The sequence below is a fragment of the Lupinus angustifolius genome, unplaced genomic scaffold (genome assembly GCF_001865875.1).
Source record: "Lupinus angustifolius cultivar Tanjil unplaced genomic scaffold, LupAngTanjil_v1.0 Scaffold_164_6, whole genome shotgun sequence".
Classification (NCBI taxonomy): domain Eukaryota; kingdom Viridiplantae; phylum Streptophyta; class Magnoliopsida; order Fabales; family Fabaceae; genus Lupinus; species Lupinus angustifolius.
In genome coordinates this window covers 240,186-250,695 of record NW_017726231.1, presented here as the reverse complement: position 1 = coordinate 250,695, position 10,510 = coordinate 240,186, and positions in this window count along the sequence as shown.

Sequence of the window (10,510 nt, the reverse complement as noted above, 5' to 3'; positions counted from 1 at the left end):
AAGGTGTCTTACCACCAACGAGATTGTGTTGTATCTTCATTAGCTTAGAGTTCTTGGTAGAAAGAATAGGTTCTTGGCTGGGGCTACACCACAAGAAAGGTTTTCTTGGGCGGTAGGAAGGGAGTCAAACCAAGGGATAAGGTTCTTTAGTTTCAAGAAAGAGTCTAAGTGTTGTAATTGGAAGAATTGTTTGTAAAACGTTATTTCAATTTTAGTGAAGAAAAATCTCCTAGATCTGCCAGGAGGCCTGGATGTAGTTTGCAAGTGGACCCGCAAACGAACCAGGATAAAAATCGTGTTGCACACTTTTCTTTCCCTCTCTCTCTTTATTGCTTTAATCGATTACTTTGTATAGTTGTTTTAATTGTAATAATCTGTTTCTATACTATACTTTTGTAACTCTGATATATCTGTTAGCTCTGTATATTTGCTTTGATCTCAGTTGCTTGTCGTGCAAGAAACCGAATCTGTTTGTGTAATCTGAGCTATTTTAATCGATTAAATTGCTTACGTTAATCGATTATTCTTTCTCTGTTAATCGATTAATCTGGGGTTATTTCAGCATTATTTGTTGTTTGCGAAAAGCGGATACTCTGACCGCTACACCTATTCAACCCCCCCTTCTAGGTGTATTTTAGCCACTGATACCTAACAAAAACTTGGTATACTTGATGAATCATATCTAAGTTAGCTTGCTTTAAGTTCTTGATAACGTTCTTTTGTGATCTTGCAATATGCCTTTCTAATTTTTTATTTGAATGCATGTTATTTGTGCTTAATTGACTTCATGTTGTTCTGATTATGTATCTTTGAGTCTTTAGGATAGGTTATTTCTAGTAGTGTCTTAGCAAATATCTGAACCAATTCAAATTGTACTCAATTTAGATAATTTCTGCATTACTTTAATCGATTGCCTAAGCTACTTATTAAAACTATTAATCAATTAACTATGTTTCAATCAATTACCTGGACATTAATTGTTTTTACATAATCGATTAATTATTGCCATAATTGATTAAAATGGCAAATTTTTTAACATCGATAATCGATTAAATTTGTCATTAATCAGTTTCACGAACTTTTCCTAGTTCATTTTTGGTCTAAACTCTAAGGGTTAGTTTGGGAGTTGGATTTTGGAGGGTAAGGAATGGAAATGGAAGGCTTGGGAGCCATAAAATACACTTGTGAGATGACTCCCAAGCCTTCCCTTTCCCTTCCTTCCCCTCCAAAATCCAACTCTCAAACAAATTCTAAAACTCTAAATCTCTGCATTTTGTCTTCTTCCTTTAGATCTTCATCTAGTTCTCATCCTAAATCAAAATTAAAGCATTATTGGGTACCAGTAAGGTAAAACACACCTAGAGGGTGGGTGAATAGGTGTAGCGGATCACTAATCCCACTTTTCTGATTTATACGCAGAACAGAAAACTGCTGTAGTTCTTCGATTAATAACATGATTAATCAATTATGGACAATTGTCTTAACCGATTATGGTTAGCGTTAATCGATTATGTTGATTCTTGATTCTTTGATAAATAGATTATTATTGCAATGAAAACATTGATGATTATTGATCTTTACTATCCTAAATTGATTCTTGATTATACACAGATTATCAAAATTAGCACAGATCATAGAATGCAATTGAAACAGAAAACAAATAAAGACAGAATCATAAAAGAGATAGGGAAAGAGAAAGTGTTCAAGGATTTTTATCCTGGTTCGTTTGCGGGTCCACTTGCAAACTACATCAAGGCCTCCCTTTATGATATTGAGAGATTTTTCTTCACTATCGGAAACAAATGTTTGATTACACGCATTCTTCCAATACACCTAGCAAGAAATTTCTTCTTGAACTCGTTGAGCCTACACACTCGGTTTGACCACTCTATACGCCTACTAGGATACGACACTATTCGCGAATCTTGCCCAAGACGAAGTATCGCTCGATCAAGATTCCCTGGTTCGCGAAGACAACCAATTCTCTAATGTGATGATACTAACACCACCACGAGAATGATCCTTGCATAACAGAATAATTGCTGAGTTATTTACACACTTAATGCGCTGATAAAACTCTAATATCAGCTCTACAACCCTCTACAAAAATCTCACAACCAGCCTTAAACTAAATGTGAAGTTTATGCAGGGGTTTTCAAATGAATGAAAAATTATAGCACTATGAAAATAAAATCTCTTTTTTCTCTAAGAAAACTATGCAAGAAATCTTTCAAAGATAAACAAGATGCTTTGAAAATTCAGCTATGAGAATCTTGGGTTTTCTCTTTTTCTCAATGTAAAAATTGAAATCTATGAATTATGCACATTTGTTAAAATAACAGCTTTTATATATAACTGAGTGAAACAAATGTTAATCGATTATATACCACATTAATTGATTAACATGCTTATGAAAATCATTTATCAGTTATGGCTTAATCGATTATCAAACTCTTTAATCGATTAATAAGCTATAAATCCTAGGAAGTTAGCTACTATAACTCCTTTTAATCGATTATACCATCCCATAGTCGATTAACGAATTTCAACAAGATATACTCGATTATCAATCAAGTTAATCGATTAATATATATGAAAATGGCTTTTCTTAAATGCATCATAAACATTTTATATGATGAAAGAATATGCAACACATGATTTTGACATAGACGATTCTTTTATGCACAAAAACCATGTGTGCCTAATGCAAATTCAGGAATCTTACTTATCATATAATATATATATATATATATATATACTTAGATATAATGCCTCAACCTATATGATTTTCATTTTAGACTTTTGTGAGACTTCCATCTTGGTTTTACCTAACCTAAACTCAACACTAGGCAAACATCTTAGGACTCTAGACTTATAAAGCAATCCTAAGTTCTACGACATTGACATTGAGTATCCGTCATGTTGTTTATGGTGATGTCCAAGTATTCAAGCTTCCATTTAACTCCTTGTCTTCATAAAAACTAAGTAGGTTAATCATTGATGGTATCCTTTAACAATTTTCCATTTCAATCTCCCCCTTTTTGATGATGTCAAACTTTAAAACAAATCTTTTGTTTGATGGCTTGATGCTGGACATAATGTGTTTACAATGGTTGAATCAGAATGCGCTTCTCCCCCTCACTTTGTTCTCCCCCTCAAACCATGTAAGAGGTGATACAAGGGTAGCATTTCAAGATTACATGTGAAAGCTTAATAGAACCTGCAAAATAGCTCAAACAACATTTTCTCCCCCTTTTGATATGATCAAAATGCTATGATATTATATGATAGTAATAGCCAAAAGCAAGGAAAGATTTTTAAAAATTTACTAGTCTTAATCGATTAAGTAATCAAGGATAATCAATTAAGAGGTCTCAGAAGAATTAAACAGGTGCATAGTTTTTATCATTAATCGATTATATGCACGAAGTTAATTGATTATTTAATATAAAATCTGGCAGAAATGAATTACAAGATATATTCATTTGTGTAATTTGGAAAGTGTAACATAGAATGATTAATGGTATATATGATAATTCACATAATGTACATATTAACCATTCAATTTAAAGTAATACAAATGCTAGATATAGTCAAAAGCTCACACAATAGTTCAAACATAATCGAGGTTAATAACAAGATCACGATAAATTACAAAGAAAATGCATCAAGTACATAGGAAGTTCATAACAAAATATAACCAACAACAAAATACAATCTCAAAATTATATACACACACCCTAGACTCTAGAAAATCCTATCTAGGCTATTCTTGAGGTGGTGGTGGTGATGAGTAGCCATGTATGGAACGCACAATGAAGATGATATGGTCAAGCTCCTTGGATAGCCTCTCTTACTACTTCTAGAACTCAATTGCCATAGAGTCTCTCAAAGACTGAAAATGGCCATCAATTCGTGCATTTAGGCGATGTTCCATAGTATCCAAGTGTGCAAGTCCAAAAGATGGTTCCTGAGGCTCAACATTTGTCTCGGATTGTGGTTTCTCGGGGTTTGGTTCACGAGGATTTTTAGCAAAATATGCACCCTGTAAGTCTTCATTCTCGTTGGAATTATGATCCTCTTGATATTTCCAAACTTGTATATGCCCAATTTGTGAATAAGGTTATCATCGACAAGGTGCTCTCGAGAATTTGTAGTCATTGTATCCACATCTGACATGTCGATTTCATAGTAGTCAATGACACGGGAGATGAATATCCTATAGGCAAGCAACCTTGATGAAGATGAAGCTATTCCATTCATCACTTTTAAAATTTCAGAAGGTCAATTTACCGCAATGCCTTCCCTTATGGCAAACATTTGGTTGAGATCGTTGATTGTGTGTTGAGCGTGGTTGGTGTTTCTATGAACTAAAATATACACAATCAGATAATGCAAGAGTTGGTTTTCAATGGATAATGACCTTGCTTTGGTCAATTCTCCTTGTGCAAACAAGTGATGTCCTCTTAAGCATGACTTATACATTTCAACAACATCAAATGAGTCCCATAACTCATTGTTGCAATCTCCTAGCATGGATCCATCACTTTATAATCCTCCAACATCCAAAAATAATTTCTCATCCAAAACTAACATTTTTCCCATTACCATCGATGAATAAATCCCATCCTTATACCTAAAGTTGCTATAGAATTCCCGAATGAGCGAAGGATAAATCTTACCTCTTAATTCCAGAAATTTATTTGCTCCTGGGTTTCTAATCCATGTTGGTGAAGATGTAAGCACATATGAATGCGAGATTAAAGAGGCAAACATGCATCATATAATATTTTGATGAAGACAAACGACACACAAAGGTTGATGACGATAAAAGAGTGATAAAGGCAAAGGATTGGCAACATGCATAAATGTTGATGGACAAACTTCAGAGGATGAGAAAATCAACAAACAACAAGTATCAACGATAAAGTCAAGACTAAAATACATACAAGGCAAAGCATTCAAAAGAAGATCTAGGGGTTAAGTATTTTTATATCTTTATTAGGTCTTAAGATGTTTGCTTAGTAAGAGTCTAGGCTAGGATGAACCCTAATGAAAGTCTCACAAGCTAAAATCAATCACAACTAAAATGAGACTTACATGCATACATACATGATTTACATGCACATGTATACATACATGATAATATGTTTTGAATGCATGTAAAAAGAGTTTTAAATCATACATCATTCAAAGACACGCGTCATACTTTTACAAACCATGTAAGAGGTTCATTCATCATTAAAAATATATTTTAGAAAACCATTTAATCGATTAGGAGTCATATTTACCGATTAAGTTTTGGGAACATGTTAATCAATTAAATCATTTTTTAATTGATTAAGCTTATAAGATATCCGTTAATCGATTAAATCAGTTGTTAATCAATTAAATTGATAATTTTTTATGTTTTCTATTATTTTGCAGAAACCCGTTAATCGATTAAGGTTCATATTGGTTAATAACAATGAATATAACATAGATCATATTGGAAAATATTGATTTAGAGGGTTATAACACATTTTCGAAAACAGAGAGTTTTACACTTTATTGAGAAGATCTAAAGCTCAAACTTTCATATTTTTAGCAAAGATTTTCTAAGTGTTCTTTCAAGAAAATAAAAGGGTGAATCTTTACAAGATACCCGTTGAGCTTTCATTGTCAAATATGTGAAAAAGAAGCCTACATCTCACACATTGTAGTTATGTATTTGTGAGATCTTTTAGGGGTTCTTAGATTCATAAAAGATTGTAAAATATGCACATTGAGGTGCATATGTAACTTGAAGTATTTTTGTTAGACTTAGGCAACAACACGTTCTCTTGGTGTGTTTTATCACCAAAGAAAGATAATAGGTTTGGGAAAACCCTAGCTGTAGTTAGGTAGGTGTCTTCACGAGAAGCAAGAGGTCTCGGTTGTAAGCGATACTTAGGCTGGGGCTAGAGTCGCGAACGATGAGGTATCCTAGTGGGCGAGCTTTGTAGTCAAACCAAAATAGGGGATTAAGATCCAAGAAAGGAGCATCTTGATTCTTGTATTGGAATTGTATTTATAAGAAACATTGAAGATTCCATAGTAAAGATAAAATCTCCCAAGATCAGGAGGGCAGGTCTGGATGTAGTTTGCAATGGACATCAAACGAACCAGGATAAAAAGCTGAGTCTTATTCTTCTTTCCCTAATCTTTTTACATTTCTGCATTACTTGATTTACGTAACTTAACATGCATATAATTGCATATCTGTATTGTGCATTTACTGTTCTTAATTGTCTGTAGAATTGCATGTAAGTTTGGTTGAATCTTGGTAATCTTAGATGATCGAAAGAATTCTGTTTACACTGCAAATGAACTAGATAATCGATTAATTAGTTTAGATAATTGATTATTAGTAGATCGAATTAATTGATTAATTTGAGTAGTTAGTCGATTAAGAGCGTATGATTTAATCGATTAAGTCTGTAATTAATCAATTAAACAGTGTGTAAATTTGTATAATTTATGTGTTTATCGAGCGACGGTCATTGTGTACCGTATCACCTATTCACCCCCTCTAGGTGAGTGGTAGAGTCCCATGGGACCCAACAAGTGGTATTAGAGCTAGTACGACCGTGCTAGCTTAGCCGCTTAGATCGTTGACCCTAGACACTTTTACCATGGGCTCTTCTAACCAGTTTAGCGGCGATGGCCCATCCATCGAATGCCCTTCGATTTTCATGGCGAGGGGAACTCCTACTGGAAAATCCGAATGAGGATTTTTATTGAGGCCATCGATACGGAAATTTGGGATTCCATGGAAAATGGACCTTTCGTTCTACTACACGTAGTGAATGAAAAAACGAAAGAGAAACCTAGAAGTCTCTTTACCAACAAGGAAAAGAGAAAAGTGCAATTTGATTTGAAAGCGAAAAACATTATAACCTCCACACTCTCATACGATGAGTTCTTTAGAGTTTCTCAGTGCAATAGTGCCAAAGAAATGTGGGACACTTTACAAGTGATCCACGAAGGCACTAGTGAGGTCAAACGTTCTAGATGGAATATATTGATGCATGAGTATGAATTGTTTCGCATGTTTTCACATGAGTCTATTTACAAAAACAATTTACTCATATTATTAATCATCTCATTGCATGAGATAAATCATCTGCCAAACAAGAAGTAACTGTTAAAGTGTTGAGATGTCCAAACAAGAAATGGCAACCCAAGGTGACTACCGTTATGGAGTCAAAGGACTTGGAACAAATGACGCTCGCAACTCTATTTGGAAAACTTAAAGAACATGAGCAAGAGTTAAGACGTTTGACACTCAATGAACAAATGGACGAGAACATTAAAGAAACCTCCTTCAAAGCAACAAGATCAGAAGCAAGAAGTCAAAAGGACATATTTGATGATAGTGAGTCCGATTCCGACACGAATGAGGAAGCCATGTCCCTCCTTATCAAAAAATTCAGAAAGTACCTAAGAAAGAATGGAGGAATGAAGAAGTTTCACAAGGAAGATGAAGATAGTTCGATCAAGATGAGTAAGAATCCCAAACACAATGCATCTTGCCATATGAATGGGAAAGTAGGATGCATGAGGAACACATGCCCTACCACTTCCAAGAAGATTGAACAAGATTGCAAGAAAGACTCTAGGGACATCAAATCTAAAAAGGCATATATCATTTGGGATGAACCCGAAGATGATGATTCGTCAACAAGCATCTCGAAAGATGAAGAATCAAATCTAAAAAGGCATATATCATTTCGAACTCTTGTGAAGTAAGTGAGCAAAATGAGCCTAGTGAGGTATACTCAAACGATTCTAGTTCAAACTCTGATATATCTCTCACGTATAACATGCTATATGATGCTTATGTTGAAATGCATGAAGAACTTAAAATGTTAGCTAAAAAGTGCATGAATAGCAAAAGGTTAATTTTAGATCATGAAAAGAAAATATGTGAATTGCAAAATTTCATTGATATGCTGAAAATTGACAATGAAACCTTAGATGCTAAATATGCTAACTCTTCATGTGATTGTACTTCTAACTTAAATGTGATATCTATTTGTGAAAATTACATTTTCATGAAAAATGAACATAATGTCTTAAATAATAAACTTGTTAATTTCACATCTAGTTATCATAATTCAAACAACTTACTTGCTACATATAAAAATGATGGGATTAAGTCTAGTTTGGAATATATGCATGCAAATAACATATTTCACAAGACACAAGTAAATATTCTGAAAATTTCACATCGTGAATCACCTACTTGCTTTTATTATGGATTGTGTGGTCATACCTTGAATGCATGTAATGTTAGAATGCAGGATATTCCAAATGGAAATTGTATGTGGATTACTAAGAAACAAATTCCCCAAGCTACTAACATCAAGGGACCCAAGCTTAGTTGGGTACCCAAGAAAAGCAAGTAATTGTGTGTTTGTAGGTGTGCCTAAAGACATATGGACTTCAACTTTCATATGGGAAGCAAGTGTTCTAGGCACATAAGAAGGTGAGAAGATCAAACTTCTTTGACTTTGCACCAAAGTAAAAGAGACTATGACACATATGACCAACTTGTCATCACAAATACTTGAAGATAGGAAGCATTGTGAAACAAAGGTAAAACAATGTATCGTTTCTTAACTACAAGCATTACATACTTATGTGTCATAGATATATTATAAAATGAAATCCTAGCAAGGCCATAAACTCAAGAATCATGATATCCNAAATCATTTTTAGGCCTAATGCTTTATGTTTCACATTTACATGCTCTCAAATGCAAACATGATATTATTGAATAAGTATATGAATCCTTTAACCATATTTTGATTGATAAGTAAATGTAGAAACACCATTAAGGATTTTCTAATCATGTTGAAGCACAACTAGTTAAATCTCACATTAATGCAAACTTAACCAAAATTATGTTTTTTGAAAGCTTATGCAAATTTAATGCTTGATTAAGTCATCTCCAAAAGAGGAGACGAATGGTATGCTTACTGTTTTGTAGGTACAAATGAGGATAAATACTTCAAGAATTGATATTCTATGCAAGAAAAGGACAAGAATCACAAATTGAAGAAAGGCCAAAGAAAACATCAAATATGGCAAACTTCAAACATCTTGATAAATACGAGGTAAAGCATGTGAGGTAACCTAATATCGTGATAAATATTATCCTAACGATTGGTATCCGACATATTACCTAAGTGTTTGAATGCATGCTTGATTTCTAGATAATCCTAAAAGTTCACTTATCGCCATAATTTGCATGTAGTCTTAATTGTAAAATGTATTCTTGCTTGTATATGCTTTTATGCTATTTTGGCTTTGTATTAAGTGCACATTAGATGTTTAGGATATACCTTTCTCTTAGAATCTTAGCAAACCTATAAACTAATTCAAACTGTGCCAAAATCTGTTTTTGTGACTCATTTAACCGATTGTTCTGTGTTTTAATCGATTACCTGGACTTTTTAAAATTATCTTAATCAATTATTTGTTCCCTTAATCGATTACCTTAGCTAAAATGTTTTAAAATCTTAATCGATTAACCTAGAACATAATGGATTAATTGTGTTAAAATTTTAATCTCGTTAATCGATTAACACAGAGGTTAATCGATTAAGTGCAGTAATAAAACAGATTCTACAACAGTTCTGGGTTATGTTTTTGAAAACCCTGACCTCGTCAACCCTGTCCTCTGCTCTGAAATTGATCCCTCAATTCTTCCTCAATCACTTATTAGAGCTATCCATTCTCTTCTTCTTCCCTTCTTTTGGTTGTTGCATTGTAATTTTCCAAACTCGTTTAGTTTGTTTTTGTGCTTTGACTTGAACAATGTAATGACATAACATGCTATGAATGAATTGGTTTTGTGTTGTTAATATTGAATTATGTACTGCTCTTATTACTTTTGTAAATTACTTGATGAATGGATGAAAGAATGTTAGAAACTTTCAAATTTATTTGCATTGATCTAATTGCGTTTACTTTTCAATTAACAAGTGGTATTAATTCACAAGTGGTATCGAAAGTGGTATGTAAATAAGTGATATAAAACAATTGGCATCTGTATAAAACTAGTGGTTTGAAACCTGTGATATCAAACTGTATAAGTTTCTGCTATAACATGTGGCCAAAACTGAAATCTGCCATATCAGTATGTTTAATCGATTAAGCACAGGCCATAATCGATGAACCTACACCTAAAATGCAATTATGGGCAAAATTAAATCACACTTAATCAATTAAGTAATTATGTTAATCGATTAACTTCAGTAGAAATTGCATTATTTGTTCATTCTTTTGGCAATATACTTTCATATATGACTTTGCTTTTTGATCATGCCAAAAGGGGGAGAAATGTTATTGTTTATGTTTTGCAGGACTTACAAGAGAAGATAAGTGGAGGCTTCCGCAACAAAAAGAATAAATTGCCCAATGCTCAAATTGAGGGGGGGCACGAGGGAGAAATGTGCATCAACTTACAAGAACAAGGCAAAAC